General features: G+C 39.6%; 1 protein-coding gene across 4 annotated transcripts in view; it reads right to left on the reverse strand.

Moving 5' to 3' along the window:
• The window catches only part of LOC113639381 (roundabout, axon guidance receptor, homolog 2 (Drosophila)), a 129,703-nt gene that overhangs the window by 52,563 nt on the left and 55,650 nt on the right, over window positions 1-21,490 (reverse strand). The gene's annotated exons all lie outside the window — the stretch shown is intronic.

Here is a 21,490-nt window from a genome sequence, read left to right on the forward strand (position 1 = left end):
GGAAGAGATAACAGACAAAACAGAAAAGGGGAGGAAAAATGGAAAAAGGTGAGATGTGCTGAAAGAGAGAGAGAGAGAGAGAGAGAGAGAGAGAGAGAGAGAGAGAGAGAGAGAGAGAAAGAAAGAAAGAAAGAAAGAAAGAAAGAAAGAAAGAAAGAAAGAAAGAAAGAAAGAAAGAAAGAAAGAAAGAAAGGGTAGTAAGTTAGTAGTTGAGACAGAGAGGGAGGAGAAGAAAGGCAGAGACAGAGTGTGACAGAGAAAAGGAGTTAGAGGTTGAAAAAGCTAAGAGATTGATTAAAAAGGAGGTAGATAAGACAGAGAGAGAGAGAGGGAGAGAGAGAGGGAGAGAGAGAGAGAAGCTGAGAATAAAAAACATTAAGTGGCACATTTCCTGTGTTTACACCGCTGCTTAATGCATCACTGTAAAAGGTTCATCCTCATCCCAAAGCCGCACTAATGGCACATTGTGTTAGAAAAACTACCCAATTAGTGTCAAAATGAAGCTCCTCTCTTTCGTAAAGCCTGCATAACATCACACAAAGCTCCAGCAGCCTGGGAGAATGCGTGGGCGGGATGGAGGGATGGAGCAGGGTGGTAATTATTGGACGATATTCGAGTCCCAGTGGAGCATCTCTGACAAACAGCAGTGACAGACACAGAGCCCCGAGGCCGAGCTGTCAATCACACCAGCGCGAGAATGCGGAGCACTTCAGCCACGAATCACAGTGTTCACACACAGACAAACCAGCTAGCCAGATGGCTGTGTGTGTGTGTGTGTGTGTGTGTGTGTGTGTGTGTGTGTGTGTGTGTGTGTGTGTGTGTGTGTGTGTGTGTGTGTGTGTGTGTGTGTGTGTGCCGGACACATAATCAAACTCTGGAGCATCAAATGGCAACGCATGCATTTCCTCACACTGATGCTATTAGATAAGTGACAAGACAGGTGCTCGGCATTATTCCCGACATTTCCCCAGTGCCCTTTTTTCTCGGGCTCCCTGATGAAAAAGTGTCAATAGTCAGTAATAAAGTGAATCATGATGTCGCTCGTCTATATGCTCAGAGAAAAAAACAAAACAAACATATTTTCCTTCGATCAGATTTTTTTACTTTTCTGTTTTGGCGCTAGAGAAGCACGGCTCATGTAGCTGCTGGGAGAGAGAGAAGAAAGGTGAAAAGGGTGACAGGAGAGAAGCCAGATACGTGACACTAGAAAGAGACCATAAGAACAAGAAACAGGGTAATGTGGAGAAAGAAAAAAGGAAAAGCGGTAGAGAGGAAGGATGTAAAGTGAGAATGTGAGAGAGTGAGAAAATGTGAGAAAGTGAGAAAAGAGTGAGCAGAAATGGAGAGAAAAGGACAAAAGGGCAGAGAAAATAGAAATATGATCTTGAGGAAAGCAAAGAGGTATGAGACAGAAAGAGCAGGAGAGAGGAAGAGGAGGAGAGAGGTGTGAGACCAAGACGTAGAAATGGAAAATGTGGGAAAACCACTGTTAGAGAGAGAGGAAGAGAGAGAAAGCAAGAGAGAGAGAGAGAGAGAGAGAGAGAGAGAGAGAGAGAGAGAGAGAGAGAGAGAGAGAGAGAGAGAGAGAGAGAGCATGAGCATAAGACATAGAAATTAAGAGAATGTTGAATGGAATAATGGTAAGAGTTGTGACATAAATAGTGAGAGAGAAAAAAGTTGAGAAGGAAAGAGTGGAGGACAAAGAGAGATGGAGAGATGGAGAGAGATTATAGTCTTGGGTAAATTGTGAATAACGAGCTACAGTTTTGATCAGATATTTATGAAAACGATCCAAGGAACTGAAGAGCTTGTTTAGCTCCATTAGTCATGTAGGACACTAAACCTGCTCTGGCACAAATGGTAACGTATCTAAACATGCAGCCTGGACATTGTGGAGGGTTTCAGACAAGACTTCCTCACAGGAATCTGAGTAAAGATGGAGGTGAGGATGAGAAGAGAGGGAAGATACACAAGCACTAAACACTGTGATATAAATGTGAATAGGACCACGCGTGTTGCTCCCTGGTCCAGGAGGAAACCCCTGTACACCCCTCCGTGACACTGGGGGCATATGGCGCTGCTGCGGAAGCATCGACTGAAGAGCGAAGGCAATTAGTAGAGCATTGAGAGGTGCGGAGAAGAGCCCACCCTCTTCCATTGTTTGCCCAGCTTAATTGCGCCACATCCAGTGGCCGCGACGCCCCTTCGCTGCCATCTGATCGCTGCACATTCAATTATTTAAATGAGCTCCTCGCAGTGTCCCGATCGGCATCTTTACTTACGCTCAGAGAAAAATGAAGGCTGATTCTCAAACAAATTTCATTCCATAGCACGATGTGAAGAGAGTGGGGAGGTGAGGAGGAGGAGGAGGAGGAGGAGGAAGAGGGTGAGGAGTAGAGGGGGAGAGAGCGAGAGGGATCTCACCATGAGACAGAGTGAAGGTATTTCTCCAGTGATGTGTAGAGGGTCATTATGTAATTATGAAGGAGAAGCAGTGCAGAGATAATAAGCAGAGGTTTAAAAAGACGGTAGAAATAATAGCACATGCAGGTGTTCTTCTGTTATTCAGACCCACATGAACAGCACTTACTTTTTCCTTTATTTTGATTGAAATCAACTGTTCCCTAATCAGCATAAAGCAGGCAGAAAAAGCAATATTAAAGCATGGATTTGTTTTCATGTTTTTATTTCGTTTTCAAAATTAGCTCTGTATTATAGAAGAAGAAGAAGAAGAAGAAGAAGAAGATGATGATGAAGATAAAAATGATGATAATGATGATTCATTCATTCATTCATTTATTTATTTTATACCGCTTATCCGAACTTCTCGGGTCATGGGGAGCCTGTGCCTATCTCAGGCGTCATCAGGCATCAAGGCAGGATACACCCTGGACAGAGTGCCAACCCATCGCAGGGCACACACACACTCTCATTCACTCACACTCTCACACACTACGGACAATTTTCCAGAGATGCCAATGATGATGATGATGACGATGATGATAAAATAAAGCATGACATGGACTGGTGTTATAGGAATATAATCACTGTAATGGTGGTGTAGAGACATGTTAACACCACATCACAGTAATTTGTCAAATATTAACATTTCTTTGTTAATAAAAGATTGACTTCATTTTTATTTGGTTACGTTCAGATTAAATGTAGCTGATCTGCAAAAGAAATAAGCCTTATTTTTTTATATGTAGCTCCCAAACTTTGAAATAGCCTTCCTGGTAGTGTTCAGGCTCAGACACACTCTCCCAGTTTAAAAGCAGATTAAAGACATATCTCTTTAGTCAGGTGTACACATAATACATCCCATAACCTTGTGCTCCAGTATATCTGATCAAATGCACATTATTATCTAGTGCTGGTTAATATTATTAACAGCAGCCAGGCCAATTCCGATCCACTTGCTTCTCTTTTTCTACCCATCCCGAGGCATCCAGAGATTGTGCCAGCATCAGTTGTGTTTCACTTCATGAAGATTTCAGACCTTCATTAAAAAAGAAGCCAACCCTGTGAGGATCCTACAGCTAGAGATGTACCAGCTTCATTCAGGATTTCAAACATTTAAAGCAGAGGTGCCAAGTACATGTGGTGCTTAAGGACAACAACCTCCTAATCACAATTGTCGGACTGTATATCACCGTAGAAAGGACATTATTCATAATAACACTCTCTGGTGTTTATAGCAGTTTATAATCACAACCTCCAGTGTCACCCAAATGAGGATGAGGTTCCCTTTTGAGTCTGGTTCCTCTCAAGGGTTCTTCCTCTACCATCTAAAGGAGTTTTTCCTCACCACAGTCACCTCAGACTTGATCATTGGGGATAAAAATAAAAAATAAAAACAAACACATTTAAATATATAAATATACACATTTATGTCTAATATCTTAAAATATTCATCTTTGAATCTTTGTAAATTGTTTTGTACTATGTTTCTCTGCTTTGAGACAATGTCCATTGTTAAAGGAGCTATTAAAAAAAATAGAACTGAAAATAATTGAACTATTTTTAAGTTAAGACTGAAAAATCCACCATGTCATGTTACGGAGAATCTGCAAAGTGCAACTCCGTCAGTCATGAAGACTTTACTACAGTGAAAAACGTTCAGTGCAATTCCATGAAATTTTGTTTGTACAGCACTTTTAGAGACAAGGTCGCAGAAAAGCCTTACAGGAATATAAAAATTCAGAATAAAAATGCTTAAATGTACATTTATCTCAAATGAGCAAGCCAAGGAGGACAGTAGTGAGAAAAAACTCCCTGAGATAATACAAGGAAGAAACCTTTAGAGGACTCAACAGTGACCCTGTCCTCATCTGGAGCACTTTTATAAAGTATTAAACCAAAAAATGTAATATAAAAATTTCCTCATACACATTTCACCATGTCAAGAATTATAAATTCTTATAAATGTTATCTGGTTATGTGGTGAGTCCATTAAACTGTATATCATATTTTGTTAAAAAAAAAAACTAGAACAAAAAACAAACCTTGAAAATCAATCAACAAAATAAAATCAAAATTTAAATAAAGGATTAAATGCGGAGTTAGTTTATAGACTTTATGCACTTTATATATCTCAGAAATTGTTGACAGATCAAAAACCCGCTTTAAAGCCACTTTGTTTTCGTCACCATATTAACGTATGCGAGCGGCAGGAAGCGTGCCCCAGCAGAGAGGGAGTATATGAGGCAGCCAGGCTAAGGCTGGGTTTTTATTAAAGCATGACCACACTTTTGTTTTTGTCTTCGGGCAGAGGTGGCATACTTACAGCCGCTGAGGTCGGCTCAGCCTTAGATAAACAGCGCACGGGAAGAATGAATCAGGCGCTGTAAGAAACAGATGATTCTGCGGTAATGACTTCTGTGTTGCCTTAATGTCTTGTTCACGCTGTCAGAATTGAGACTCGGATGAGCGTGAGAAGAGGAAAAAACACACTCAAAACAAACAGCTCTTTAATAAGACTCTAGAATGATGAGGCACCAGATAAAGCATTTGGCTGATATCTAATATCATCTGATATAGAAAATGATTGAAGGATGGGAGAAAAAAAAAACACTGCATGCTCAAAACCACCATGTGATCATCACGAGCTGCGTAAATAGTTTTTGTGTCCATAATTCGCTTTGAACAGTTCTCATCTAGGTCATTTAAAGAAAGTTCAATGAGGCTATAAGTTGGCGGTGTTTTGAATATTAAATTTGAAAAGGCCAGACACCAGGCGACATGGGCGGGCCACGCTGTGCACACCACTCAGGGGGCTGTCCTACTTCTGTCACGCTGATGACAAAAAAATAGATAAAGAATCAGAAGCCCTGTGAGATAATCACATACATTTGCTGATGAGGGTATTATCTCGTCTCCAGAGAGAGAGAGACGAGGAAGACGTGGGAATGAGAGGAAGAAAGAGAGAAAGAGAGAGTAAGAGAGAGAGAGAGAGAGAGAGAGAGAGAGAGAGAGAGAGAGAGAGAGAGAGAGAGAGAGAGAGAGCATGAAAGAGACAGGCGAATAAAGAAATACATGGACGTTGCATTTTTTTTTTGAATAAATAAATAACTTGGTATGTCTGTGCCCTGAAAAAGTCATCAGCAATCAGTCAGAAGAAACTTTACTGCAGAAAGCAGGAATGCTACCGTAGCTTCCCCAGAGGCAATGAGCTAAGCCTTGGTGCACATAACCTATTAAAGCTCTAGCGGTTTTTGATTTTTAACACTTATCCGACTATCAAAAGCAGTACAGTGGGCCAGGGACATTGTGCATCTCGGACATGCTTAGCATTCTGACACACAGTCCATTAGAGCTTACTTATTTATGCTAAACTTAGTAGGGCAGCGGCAGAATTGCATCAAAAGTTAGCTGTAATTTGAAGGTTCATTAAAGATAAATTTGGTGGAAGTTAGTGGAAGCATGCTGGCTTAGTGGCTAGCTGAAGGCTCGATTCCCACTCTGTGTGTGTGGAGTTTGCATGTTCTCCCAGTGCTTGAAGCTTAATTCGGGTATTCTGGTTTCCTCCCCAGTCTAAAGACATACACTGGCATCTCTAAATTGTCCGTAGTGTGTGTGCCATCCTGTCAACACTGTGTCCTGGAAAAGTTCCAGGTTCCCTGCAACCTTGTGTAGGATAAGATACAAGGTACAGTAAATGGATGGATAGTCATTAAAGGTAAAGCTAGCTGTTCTGTTTATTATTTTTTTTAATTTATGCTCTCAAATAACATGCTGCCTAGGCTAGAAAGCTTGAACAAGAAAGCTTTCTGAAAAAACATGCAACTTGGTGCAATGACTCTTTTTTTTTAACAGAGCCTGCAAAATTTTTCCATTACTCAGGTATTTTATATGATTTCATTGCCAGACTTTTGACAATATCAACAAAAAGAGTCGACAATCACTGGCCCTACCTTTAATACCGATCCAGCACATGAGACAGGACACATCAATTTTCCCGCCATCACAGATTTGGATTAATACTGTGTAGAAGTTCTGCACTGAGTGATAAACTGGTTGTTTACTAATCAGTATCACATTTGTTCATGCAGCGTTGAATGATGTTGGACTGCAGGTGTTAATTTAACACCAGGGATTCTGTAATTACAAACCCATGATAAGCTGCTTCAGTACATTGAGACTAGAAGCCTCTCGCATTCATTATTATTAAACGAAGTTTTAAAAGGAAAAACTGGCAACTTTAATACGAAGACTTTTACCCCTGTGCATTCGCACAATTATCCAACCAGCTAATCACATGGCAGCAAAGCAATGTGAAGAATCATGAGGAACAGGTTGAAAGCTGTAGTTAACATTCACATCAAATGGAAGGAAATGTGACTTCGGTGAATTTAAGTGAGTTGTGGCTATTAGTGCCAGACAGACTGGTTTGATCTCCGGCACTTTTCACACACAGCAGTACAGTATATATTGTGTATACAGCATGGTGCAAAAACCAAATCCACTGGAGTGTTGTCAGCTGACATCAGCACCTGGAAGCCCCACCCTCTTCGACTATATAAGCATGCATTAATAACCATTGAGTGCATAAAGTCTCCAACAATCCATGCTTCTTCTTTTTTTTCTTCTTTTGTTAAATAAGTGCATCACCCAGGTACTTCAAGTGCACTGCTCTCACTATTTATACTACAAGTGGCATTGAATAGTGCATAAATATGTGCTTTGGGAAGCAACTGAAGTGTTTTCCCTGTTTTTAACTATTAAAATAACTGAAAATTTGTCTTGTAAAAACTCCAGAAAAGGTAGTCACCATTTTAATGGATTGAGAAAAAACGAAATAAATACATAAATAAATAAATACATAAATAAATAAATACATAAATAAATAAATAAATAAATAAATAAATAAAGTATACACTGTAAAACATGATGGTTAAGATGCTGCCTTAAAAAATCAACTAGGCTTTGTTTCAATTCACAAGTAGTAATTTTCAAAAAGTTACAAACTTGAGTTCAATATCAAAAAACTTAAAAAGAAAAAAAAAAGAAAGAAAGAAATTCACATTACTTAATTGCACACCAAATCGTATATTTTATTGCCATCCAAAAGAATAAAAGATAGGGTGAGCCGGTTTGGTTTATTCAGTGACTACCACACAGTTCAGTCACAACAGAGAAACTAAGGTGTGTAGTCATGAAATTGAGGTGGTTAAATGGTTAAATATCCCTGACTCAGAATGTACACGATCCTGCACGCTTCACTTCCTGATTACAGTAACACCGTGTATGTCTTTGTATTTATAATTGATTAACATCACATTCGTCTACAAAGCAGTCATTCACGAGCAGACACGCTCATTTAGGCCATCATCATTCGCCTCTGGCAATCCCTCTGAGACGCCCCGCCTCGCTCTGCATGCTCTTTATACAGTATAGAACTGCAGACTGTGTGCTCAGCTATGGGCTGACCTTCAATCTGCATGGAAATTAAAATGCTCAAAGTCTTTAAGTAGCAACAGGAGCTATTGTTTGTCTTCTAAATAATGCAGTAAGCCTGTTCAAATGAACCGATGAAGTAAGACTCGTACCAAATGCCAAAAGTCTGGGATTGTAGGATGCGACACAGGACAACCCTGGAACTGAGCCACTACAGAAATCATCTCTATGCAGTCAGGCAGAGAGACAAAGAGAGAAATGTCTCATACAGCCGCTTTCATGCAAAATCAATGTGCGAACTCAAAGTGTGCTGTGAGACATATAGCATGTCATAACCAGGAAGGATGAAGGCGTTTATCTGGCTTGAATATATCAAATAGATGCCCAAGAGATTGTTCGCCTTTTTCTTCTGTTCCTCATGTTGTTTCTCATGAGTTCTAGGTGTAATCACACTATTCACACACACATTCACCAAGCAGCAACTCAGAAAATAAGATCACTAAAGTTCTCGTCTGTGCTTCCTGTGTATCTTTTATCAGCTAGGTTTACAGACATGTTCTGGATTAAAGTCCTGCTCAGGTATGACAGCTGCCTTCCTGCAGAGGAGCTCTGGCTATAATCTCTCAGGGAGATCTCATCTAGCCTGATTGATACAGGCTCACGACAGAAGTATGATGCAACTTCACACACTTGGTGTGTAAACAGTCTCGCTCCGGTAACCTCACAGCAACACTTCTACACAAACCGGACCAGAAGCCAAACAAAACTTTACACCTAGACATATATAAAATATACACATAATATTAAGGTATTATCACAGATCCTCAGATGTGTAGTTGGCCTAGATATGCAATTGCATTAGAAGACTTTCCAATTTGCTGGCCATAAATCATCTGAGTCAACTTAACACTAGGTTTTGACGGAGGATGATAAGTGAGTGGTCACCTCTTGGCTGGCCTCTGCTGGGAACTAATTGAGAAAAGTGGTGTGAGACCATCTGTGTAGCTACACCCTGCGATGCTGATGCAAAAAAAAATCATTAACACTATGATCCAGAGTTTCCACTGTAATGGAAATAGTTAACAATTCAAAAAAAAAGGCAAGAATCTTGGTGATAAAAAGAGGGTGATAAAAAGAAAATGGTTGTCGTGAGCATGGTATAAATGTCTGCTAAACCAGCAGTAGCCCCCACAAACCGGAAGTGACCCCACAATCCATAAGGTTCCAGCAAGGGTTCTCTCTGGCTACTTGGAGGGGGAAGTGATAACATGCTGGAATCAGTAAATGTGAATTTAGCTGACAGTAAATTTGTTGAAATTGAATGTTTACTCATCCTAGAAGCTGACTTCCGTTAACATTTTAGAAGCAGAGTTTTAAAAACGTGCTTTATTTTTAATGTTTTAATTAGGAGAAGATATCCCATATTGCCATCTCCATATTACTCTGACCAAAGTGCCTTGAACACACTGACATCATAATTACGACTTCCCAACACTTTAATATGAACTTCCTCAGTTATATGTAGACAGAGTTCATAATTGGCATAGCAAAAAAAATACTGTATGTGACCGTATTGTGTCTAAAATGTCAGTAAGGTGACAGTAATGTAAAAAATCTCAGTATTACATATTAACATATTAATATGTTGTATAAAAGTAATATCATACTCGCAAATGATTAATTGTGTTACTGACTATTGGTATAGCTGTGATTACTTGCAGGCACTCACAACAGTACACTTGCTTAAATATAAAAAATAAAAGTTCATCTGAATATTATCACAGTTCAAATGATGAAACAACACATTTGATGAGGTGATTATTACAAGCTGCCAGGCTACTGAAAGCAAACACTACTCTTCCTTTTATATTTGTAACCTAATAAGTGACATCACTTACACTTTATCAAAGTATTTTGTGTTTACAAAGGAATCACATTGTCAGCATTATCAACATCAGTTGTCAACATCAGTCTAATCTTCTAGCCTGCAGTGAAAGTCGCACGTGACATTTAAAGCCCCGAGCCTCGACATCTCTTCACTGATCTGTGAACATCAACAAGGGAATAATAGATGATTTTTATTCAGTCAGATCTATTCTACTGCCTATATTTTAATTAAGTTAAACTTTTACTTCAAAGAGTTTTATCTGTTTTGGTGTCACCTGCTAATTACAACTAATAGCTAATCAAATGAAGCTGCCTGAAAAATAAACAGTTGTTAACAGACAGTAAACTCCCTGAGACATCTGCCGTGTTTCTAATTAACTGAAAACAAACAGCTACCTAGTGGACAAAACAACACTTGTATAAATTAGGAAAATTAAATATACTGACATAAAATATACTCAAACTGGCAATGCTAACTCCTTGTCTATAAAGAAGCTAGTTTGTTACATGAGCTAACAGCTGAGCTAGTGATGATGCTACTGCTGCTGTGCTCTGTTTATGTGTAGCTTGGCTAACCACTGAAACATATTTTGTGTAATAAAAAAATAAAATAAATAAACCTTAACAAGCTTTGCTAGCCATTTATCTAATTGTTTTACAAAATAACACTTCTCCTACTTGCTACTGGACAAGGTAGCTGAACTAGCTAACAGTTTGACTGGCAATGCAACAGCCTCACTGTTTTAATTGTTAGCCTGGCTAAACACAGACATTTGAGAGATTTTACAAATGAGAATGAGAGAATTTCATGTCAGATTTATTTCACTGCCACATGCTAATGTGTCACACTTCCCTGCAAAATCAAAGGTACTTTAACATATCAGCTGTGTGTGTGTGTGTGTGTGTGTGTGTGTGTGTGTGTGTGTGTGTGTGTGTGTGTGTGTGTGTGTGTGTGTGTGTGTGTGTGTGTGTGTGTGTGTGCTGGGGTGTAAACTTGTGCATCAACATTCGGCTACGTATCTGAAATCCAATTACTTGTATAAATTGTTATGTGATCCATGTTAACTGGAAAAAATAAAGCATTTTTCACACAGCCATGCAGCCATGATTGGATAATAATGAAATCTTTGACTCTAATGTGTGTGTGGTCAGAGGTTAACAGTGATTTTGTAACATGTCAGCAGCATGTATCTAAGTCACACCAGGGAGCTAAGAGGCTGATTCTATATATTGTATATTTGTGGACACCTGTGTGGAAGTGTGTGTCTGGGTACAGTATGTGTAGGTCTAGCTGCCACAAATAAAAAATAAAAGTAAAACTGTGTCAAATCGGTAATCCTGACCCAAAAATCTACTGGACATCAATTCCTAGAAGAATTTTTGGGGCATCAAAATTTCTCTTACTTTATATTGTGCTTAAATGCTAAGAAAAGACATTTTGCAGTATTTCACATTATATCGCGTTCTCCAGATACAGTTACATGACATACTACTCAAGATTAGTAAATAAACCTTACACAGAGCAAGTAATCATCCTCAGCATTACAATAAGAAAGCCACATAATCTGTAGACATGCTGATGATCACTCACACAATATGTAAGTAAATATGGAAGAAAATAGATAGCAAAGTTATCTAAATTGCTAAATTGTCAGTGGTGCGGGGATAAAAACAGCCCCAAATGCAGGATAGCATAAAATAAAAGGGTTTATTAACTAAAAAACACAAAACAGGGACACAAAACTAGGACACAAGAAGACATAGGAAGACAGACGACAACAAACTACAAGGATTCTGGCTGCCATAGGCAAGACGGCATGGCTAAATAGACCTGACAATTAAACACACGAGGAACAGGTGTGCAGAGGCGGGGAGGAAGAGACAAAGGCGGGGCAGACACGTGAACATAGAACACAAACAGAAGCACGTGGCCAAAGTCTGGGCTGGATCCTGACATAAATAGTGGTCTATAAATAGTATAAATAGTGGTAAATAGTAGCCCTGTGGTTAAGGAGGTGTTGAACTACTTATTAAAAGGTTGTGAGTTTGATTCCCTGTCCACCAAGTTGCCCCTGGGCAAGTCTATACTACACTCCAGAAACTCCACATCACAATCCAAAACTACTCATCACAGTCCAGACTCTCCACATCACAGCGTGCACAGTGGCCTACAAACATGGCCACCAAGGACGATACTTCTCAGTACACATACTGTACTCACCTTACCGTTCACATGCACCTATCACAGACTTCAAATTCACTGCGAAGTATATACGCTCAGTTTATCCATTGTTCTTAGCGTCAGCATGCCTGGCACTTAGTTTATTGATTAGCTGTTACTCATCTAACTTCTGCATTAACTTTCACAAGTTCTTGTCTAGCCTACTTTATGTGTTCAAATTGCATGTGATTATGCCTGTTTCTTGACCTTGGCATTGCATGCCGGTTTGGATTTGTTGTTATGTGCTCATTAAAGCTGCCCTGCTTGCATCTGCCTCTACACCTCTATCCTGACATACTGTTTTTTTCTAAAGAAGTATATCCAGAAGAATTGTATTTCTTATACCACAGCAAAAGGCTCTATCTATCTATCTATCTATCTATCTATCTATCTATCTATCTATCTATCTATCTATCTATCTATCTATCTATCTATCATATAAAAAACTATATTTTCTTACCCTTTGGAGACATTTTTCCACAGCAACAATGACTTCATGCATAAGGGCTGTGAATTTGAAGGTTTATGAAAAATTATGTTTTTTTTATGTTTGATGTAACAGCTTATGGTGTTCCAGCAACACTCAATCCCCTTTTTGTGTAAAAATAGGATATTTTTAAACGTATACGCGTGGACAGAGACTCAAAGTGTGATAAAGACCTAGTGTGTTTGTTGGCACATGGTTAATCTTTAGGAGCTCTCAGAAGACAAGGCATGCACTGTGCCTCCATCAGTCTCTTCAGTCAGGAAGAGCAGCTGGTTGAAAATCTGCCCCTTCATGATGTAGAGAAGCCATGCAGGCAGGTGGCACAGAAGCCATGAGGGCACCGGGTATATAGAAGACTGACAAAAGTGAAGCTGGAAGCAAAGCTTCCCTGATGGAGGCGACTTTTTCTATCCAAGCAGATTATTCAGGAGGATTATTTCACCCAAATCTCTTCTAATCACGTTTGACCAGCTCCCCCTTCCCGTCCTGCTCTCTGTCCTGGACCACGTCCGTGCTTAATTACTCGGTAACAATGCGCAGTTTGGTGAAAAGCACAGATTTCAGAATGAGTTCACGCCCGGCTCATCCTCAGCCACCCGGGGCTGAGAATATTCATACCATACGGCACGTCACACAAGATCTGGAGGCCTCCTCGCTAGCAGTCGCCCCCTGCCACAGATAAATATGAACGATCTATCATCACCGTGCGTGCCGTGCCACCTCAGCAAATGACACTCATCTTTTATTCGTGACAGTTCCATAAAGAGGTGGAAAAAGCAAATCAGTCAAAGGCTCAGATGAGAGTCAACCTGATAAGCGATTCTAATGACTCTCTCTTGATAGAGGGCGAATGTGATACCCAAAGTCAGAGGTTTAGCAAATAAAGCAGAACGTCTTATTCTAAGAGAGAGGGGGAAGCAGGGAGAAAGAGAGAAACAAAAGGGGAGACTGTAGAGGGACCAAGAAAAGTGAAAGATTGACAGAGAAAGGGAGTGAGGGACCACATGGCAAAACTGGAACTGTTGAATAGATGGGTGACAAAAGAGGAACTAAAAGGCACAAAGAAAACGAACTGGTCAGCCTTCAGAGTTTCCCTCAGGGCAGATATTCAGAGAATCAGACCAATCAGGCAGGTGTTCTTAGACACAAACTCACCTTTGTCTTAATGTCCTTCTGTGTACATCCTACTGACAACTAACTCATTAATCCAGTAAACTTGTCAACACGATGTCCTCACATTGACATTTGTTCCCCAAGGTATAAAAAAAATGACCATGCACTCAATTACACTATCTATCTATCTATCTATCTATCTATCTATCTATCTATCTATCTATCTATCTATCTATCTATCTATCTATCTATCTATCTATCTATCTATCTATCTAGTGAATGCAACCCACACACAAGCCTTCTATCTATCTTGGCATCCTCCCTATTTTTTTCTAACCTCTGCTGACACCACATCAGTGCACACACACATGCACACACACACACACACACACACACACACACACACACACACACACACACACACACACACACGCTTCCCTGCGTGGGTCACGCTCTCTGTGTTTCTAAGCAGCAGTAAAGCCGTGAGTCCAGCCTGAAGCTCGGTGCCCCAGTGTCACTGCTGTGCCAGTTTATTTATCTTTTCACTGCCCACACATCCTTTCTCTCTCTGCACCGTGTTGCAGCATCTCTCCATCTCCTTTTCAGCTGCTTTCCATTCTTTTCATCAAACATCCCCCTTCCTCTTGTATCCTCATCTCTCTCCTGACTCCGTGCTGCTCCGCTTTCCACCGGCCGTTCACGATAATCATTTTCTTTAATGTCAGCAACTAAGAACACAAACAATAGGGAAGTAAAAGTCTATCTTAAAGGATAATTCCCACATTCCTCATATTCAGATTGCGAGTATGATTTATGTGAAAGAGTACCCGTGGGTGTGGTATTGTCTTGGTTGGTTATGTATGTGCATTAGAGCAGCTTTGGGGCTTTGGGGTTGATGCTAGGGTAAACAGCAGTAAATACTAGCGCAGCTGCACCTCTCAGCTCTGCTAATCCAAAAGAGCTGATGATTTCCCTTATGCAGAAAGACCCGAGTGGGTCTTTACATAATTATATGCAAACCAGGGTGGGCATTATGAGGATATTTCATAATTTTGCTCAATTGCTCAAGTTTTTTGAATATCATGAGTGTCGTCAGTATCTCGACTGCCACCTGCACCTGAATGAACATTAACAACCATATTATTTCCTTGTTCATTCTCGATTGAATAAAAAAAATACATTGCAACATTTCTAAATGTAGCATTGATATCAGGGGGTTTTGTTGTGGTGATGGTTCTCTTTTGTACCATAAAAACGTCTTTAAATATCATTATGTTTTACCCCTCTTCAGTTTTTATTATTTAATGCAAACTGCATAGATGCAGCAAGATGCTTCAACTGACTGAACCAAATACTTAAAAAATCAAAGCCAATAAATGAAGCAGAAACCTGGCTGTAGTTCAGCGATACTAGTCATTCAAAGAGTATCTAAATTTGTACAGAATGGGGAGTTTTTCACAGACTTTGAGACATTTTTTTTAATTCATCAAAAGATAACAAGAAGGTCCAAATTCAATACAAATCTTATTTCTAACCATAAACTAGTCACAGGTTAAATGAAGGTAACTGTTGTCACCATTCAATCATGTTAGTTGTTTATCCATATATTTCTAAGACCACAATTTTATGTAAGTGGACAAATTTGACTGCATACCGTAGATAAAGGAAAACAGATAATCTCTTTGCTAACTTTTTTACTGTCTGAACTGAACATGTGTTTCTTTGTTTACAATATTTCAGTTTTCTGAATCCTTCTGTATATTTCTAATTCTTGTGAGTGAAATATAAATGTACACTTGGTATCATTTTATATCATATCATCATATAAACATATCATTGTGCTCAAATAAACAGTACTTGTCCGGTTGCTTTCCTTGATATAAAGTCACACGGTTCACTTGATGGTCAGAAGTGATTCATATAAGAGCGCTGCATGGGGTAAAAAATACAAAATTTCTAATGTCAGCTTTTTCATAGAAATCAGGAATGTGGAATGTACCCAGCTTACATTTGCATTTATTGAGTTGGCGGACTTTTTTTTATTCACCTAGATTCAACAGTACAGCAAAGTACAAAGTACAATCCAAGAATAAACACGCTGATGGAGTTGACTGATAAAAGCACATCAGAAATGAATGAGTGTCTGGAACAGAAAGCTGACTTCCTGTCTTGCTGCCTAGCTGATCTTCTAAGGCAGAACGTTGACGGCTACAAAGACGTCTATACGTAAGCTGTGCTGAAATGAGAAATACATCGCAATATTGGCGAATAAAGGTGAAAAAAAAAGTGCTGTGTGCGAGCGAGCTGGCTAATAAACCCTAATGTTCAATAGCTCTACTAGCCAGTTAAGCTAGTTGGAGTGATTCCAGCGCAAACTGTCTGCAATGGTGCATGTCTTAAATATGTACACAAACCGCTCCCCTCCCCCACCGTGCTGGTGTTTTCCTCAAAGCCCAAAGACAAACATGCTAAGCGCTAAGTCACGCCTCAGTCAGACTATGAATCATACAACTTGAAGTCTAACTTTAAATAGATTGCATCTATACAAATATAATATACACATCTATTTTGCATTTAGCCCTGGCAGACTGATCACTGTCCACCAGTGAGCTGAAACTCTACAGAGGATTGATCTTTTTTCCAAGCATTTGTGTCATTTTCATCCAATACTTGCTATCAGCAGAATTTATGCAGACTACAGAGCAAAACATCCTAGTCAACTATATCCACAAGTTTTGCAAATGTGTGCATTTCCTTTTGTCTGGACAACCATAAAAGCATAAAAATCATGGAAATCTCCTCAATTCTCAAACAGATTAGACATCGGCCCCGAGGTTATACGTCTCAATCCTACAAGCCTTGGATAAAAGCCTGCTTCCCCTTGTTAAAAAAGGGAAGGCAATTTATCATCAATCTCATAAACATCAACAGACAGAAGTTAAAAAAAAGAAGTAGAGAATAATAATAATAATGGCCCTTTCCCGGCAGGGAATCTAATAATCTTTAAATCATTTTGAAGCTGGCTGCCATGACGGATGGCTTCGCCGTGGCATTGTTTCCATACTGATGCATGTTTATGGCCCAATGCTTTAGGAACCAGAGGCCCTTGTGCTAACATTAAAATCTATAAAGAACCGCTTTTCTGATATGGTTGTGAGAAGGAATTCAGAGTATAAAAATAGAGTTCATATTGCTCTGCAAATCAATACGCACTGCTTTACGTGCTCCAGGGAAGCCGATGGATTTACACAAGGTTCAAATTTAAGCAAACAAGCCAACAAGCATCGACTTCATTAATGTCTGTCAATCGAGACGATGTCCGAACACATTGTAGCTCAGTAAAACACCGAACGCATAGCTGTATGTGTGTACACGAGATGTCAAGCAATCATTCTTGTAGTCAAGCTACGCTGCTGTCTCATTGGTCAGCAGTGAATGTCTGAAGATGAAGAAAAGGAAAGGTTTGCTGTGTACGAAACGTTTTCTAGTCATTTCCATCTAAAATAGAAATTTATTCTAAAAATCATTTTTTATTATTATACTATTGTATTATTATATATTATTATATTATTATATATATTGACCTTAACTTAATATTCTTTACTATTTTTCCACTTCTGGTAGTTTACCTTTATGTAATTTTATTTAAATCATCCAAACCAATACACATTAATTTGTAATCTCATTTTTGTTAGTCATTAATTTATTAGGCACTGAAGTCTAAAATTTTCTGAAACCTTTTCTGTGCAATAATTACAACGAGTTGCTCTTACTGTATAAAACAAAGCCACATATGTGTGCGCAGATTTCTGACTCCTTCTCACCTCGTTTGGGAATTTTCTCACCCTGTTGAACTTGCAGTCGCTGTGGCAACCCCGCCGCCTCAGGTGAAGCACCGGCCCGGGGTGTCACATGAGGTGGCGGCTCAACAGAGCTGCTAATTAACACACTGTTCAACCCTCCTTGCTTAACGAAGCCTTAATTACCTGAGCATAGCAGCAAGGGAGAGGAAAAAGGAGAGAAAACTGAACGGTTTCTAACAAATCCTGTGTCAGAGAGTCGAGTGGCCTGGCCCACCACGAGTGGCTCTCACTCTAAAGCGCACTGAGGGATTTCAAACACAGAAGGACAGTTATTTCAATAGAGCAGTCGCCTTATTCTCTGAGATTATAATCCTCTTCACATCCCTCTCACTGGGAGGACGGACACACATTCGAAGCTTCTTCGGAGCGCTGTCAGGCTCTGCAGGAGATGTGTGCCAGCGGCGGGCCAGCATCAGAGATAATTAGAGCGCTTCTCTCCCATCTTGGCATGAGGGAAAGAATCCCTCCTGAGAAAGAAACGCAGCATCTCTTCATCTGGAAAGTTGCACCTGCTGGGATTCTGAGTCTCTGATCACATCGGTGTGGCTCCGTCAGTGCGCTGACAGACCAAAACACGCGAACACCCACACGGACACGCAAACATACCACTGTCAATTAATCAGTAGTGAAAAGAAAGCTTTTTTCAGCAATAATGTGATTTGTGTGAAACTGCTAATAGACACCTCCTGTGAAAGCCCAGAATTGACCACACACACACACATACTGAACGAAGTGTGACGGTAAAGTGGGTAATTTCAGCTGTTATCGTTTAGCAAAAACAGCAGCACAAGGATTAAACTACATCCGGACTAATAAGCAGCATGATTCAGACACCTGTGAATGTGAACATGGATTTGAGCAGCGAAGAGTGAAGGGGAGCTCTTGTGATTGCGATGAGTTGCCCTGTGTGCATGTGGAGTGCAGGAAATGATGAAAAAGAACGACAGCTTCTCTTCCTTCTGACAGTGTTTCTTTAATTACTCTAAGCTTTCCCATGGGGCGATAAGACAGTCTCTATAATAGGAGAGTCACAAATACAGTATGGCAACAAAGAGCTGAGCCAAGTTTGGAATAAACACACCCAGATTAGCTGTTGCTCTCAGGAGGACTATTACTGATTCACAGAGCTATTGTCCCTTCTTCCTCCTCCCCCACTCATTTTCTCTCCATCTTTCTCCCTCTACCATGTGCCGCACCTCGGCTTTCGATGTAAAACCGGCGTATTGATGTAACGTGGCGGCTTAAGTGACTCTGGGAATCCATAACTCCTAACGTGTCTTTTTGTCTTCCTTTTGAAGGCTTATGGTGGGGATAGGAGGTTGCAAAACAGATCGCTTTAATAATTGCCGAATGTTGTCTATGGAGACGGAGGCACTAAACCTCCTCCGAATAATTTGAAAGCAGCTCCAGACACGTTTTGCAATAGTGTTCTAGCCGAGTCAGTAAATAAACCTGTGCGAGAGGTGGATGCAGAACCAGGGAAAAGGAAGATGTGTAAAAAAAAAAGAGAAAAAGGAAGAAATGTGAGAGGGACAATCATAACGCTTCACACTGTGTAAACACTTAAACAGCTGCAGTACAATAGACCTTGAAATACACAGCAGTAGGGGAATTAAGATCCTCGTAAAAACGGTAAGACACCATGGTGACAACATTTTTCATGATAGGAAGCTACATCAATATGAGTTGAACCTACCGAAGGTAGCACTCTGTCCCAGCAGACAAGAGTGCTGGGATTTAAACTCATAAGCATGTCACCTTAAGCCTTAATCACTGAACCAACTGACACACTGAAGCTGTTAAAACATCTCACGGAGGATCAACACTGTCCGAATAGCTTTCATGGTAGTTTTGCCTTTAATTTGTCACAGATCAGTATATATTCCACCAAATTTTTTTTTTGGTTTTTACTTGTTTAATACTTCTTAACACATCCCTCCAAAATAAAGTGAGTGTTTAGCTGGCTTGAGATTTGATGACTGTAAAGGGCAAAGCAGCTTTTATCATTTATATCACTTTCATCCTCATCAAATCATTAAGTCAGCCCTTGTGTCCTATAATTGTGGGCGGCTCTCTCGAATAATGCCACTCCCACAAAGGTTTAGGACATCAGTGAGGTGACATATTTCCAATATTTATCTGAAGCATCCACTACGTTCTGAGATGCTTTTTTGCCCACCGTGGTTGTAAAGCACGGTTATTAAAAGCAGTTTATTTATTCTCCTCTGATCGCTATCTAAAATAAGGAGTCCATTCACAGATCTGACAATTACTGGATGTATTTTCGGGTTTTTTTTTTTTTTGATTGTTTGTTTATCTGTTGTTTTTTTTTTGCAGCATTCTGTGCAAACTCTAAAAAATGTCCTGTGTGAAAATCCCCAGAGATCCGAAGTTTTTGAAAAACTCAGACCAGCCCATCTGGCACAACCATGGATGATCAATATCACAGAGATCACACTTTTTCTTAGTTCTGTTTGGTGTGAACTTAAGATCTTGACATTTATCTGTGTGATTTTATCTAGTGAATTTCTGCTATATTATTGGCTGATTGAATAACTGAGTGAATAACTGAGTAAATTAGATTAGATTAGATTCAACTTTATTGTCATTGTGCAAGGTACATGTACAGAGCCAATGAAATGCAGTTAGCATCTAACCAGAAGTGCATAGATGGCTTATTTACAAGTGGCAGTGTAATAAATAAGGGTATGAGGTTATACAGAAGGTGTAGTAATATGTACATATAACTGAATAAGGGTATATATAAAATGTCGAGGAGTGTTATTAAAGTGTTATTATATGCCTATGGCAATACTGTATCTGTGTACAAGAATATAAATTAGAAAAGCAAATTATTATTATTATTATTATTATTAGTAGTAGTAGTAGTAGTAGTAGTAGTAGTATTTATATATTATTATAAGTAGTAGTATTCTACAGAGGTTTGTTTGTAATTGATTGTTTTACTGTTTATTTCTCAACAACATCATTATTTTGATGCTTTATTCTGAATCATCTTTGCTTTAGAAAAAAAATTCCTTAAGATGAACCTAAGATGTTTGCACAGTGTTGTGTACATTATTCAGTACAACAGGCATCACTCGAGGGGAAAAATGAAGCTTGGCCTTTTTGCGGGTGAAGAATTCTGAGGTACAAGACAGACAGCTGCGGCGCAGAATCGTCATTCAGAAGCGAGAAAGTGCAATATTTTATCAAAGGCTGTTGACAGCAGGCATTCACTCGAGCCGTACTGTGTGATAAGAAAGCGTTTCAGGAATATTCAGTTAAGCTTCTGTGCCAGTCAATTGACTCAATATTGCACGGATAAACAGTAATTTCACGGATAAACCCAATGTCCAGGGGAAAAATAAATAAATAAATTTAAAAAAATAATAATCCAAGACTGCAGAATGATGAAAGACGAAGCAGAAGAGTGGATAAACACACCCACACACAGACAGACACAGCAGGCAGACTAGCAAAGAACAACTTCAACACCAGAAGCTTACATTATCAACATTTGTCCCTTCCATATCAGATAATCTGGATAAAGCTTTGAGATCATCTTGTGTAAGTGTACAAAAGCATAAATCCACAAACTCCTACTGTATTCCTGTATTCCTAATGTAGACCTATCTAAACACACAGGAAGTAAAGACAAGATGGAGATACAGATACAGATGTAAATAGAACAGGGCATAGAAGCCTTTATTATCGCCACATATACATTACAGCACAGTGGAATTCTTTTCTTCACATACCCCAACTGAAGAGGTTGGGGTCAGAGTGCAGGGGCAGCTATGATACAGCGCCCCTGGAGCAGGGAGTGTTGAGGGCCTTGCTCAAGGGCCCAGCAGTGGCAGCTTGGCTGTGCTGGGCCTTGAACCCCGATCCTCCGATCAACAACCCAGAGCCTTAACCAGCTGAGCCACCACTGCCCACAGATTTAGATATAAATATAGATACAGATGTAGGTGTAGTTATAGATACAGATGTAGACGTATATACAGAAGTAGATGTAGT

The sequence above is a fragment of the Tachysurus fulvidraco genome, chromosome 20 (assembly GCF_022655615.1).
Source record: "Tachysurus fulvidraco isolate hzauxx_2018 chromosome 20, HZAU_PFXX_2.0, whole genome shotgun sequence".
NCBI lineage: Eukaryota > Metazoa > Chordata > Actinopteri > Siluriformes > Bagridae > Tachysurus > Tachysurus fulvidraco.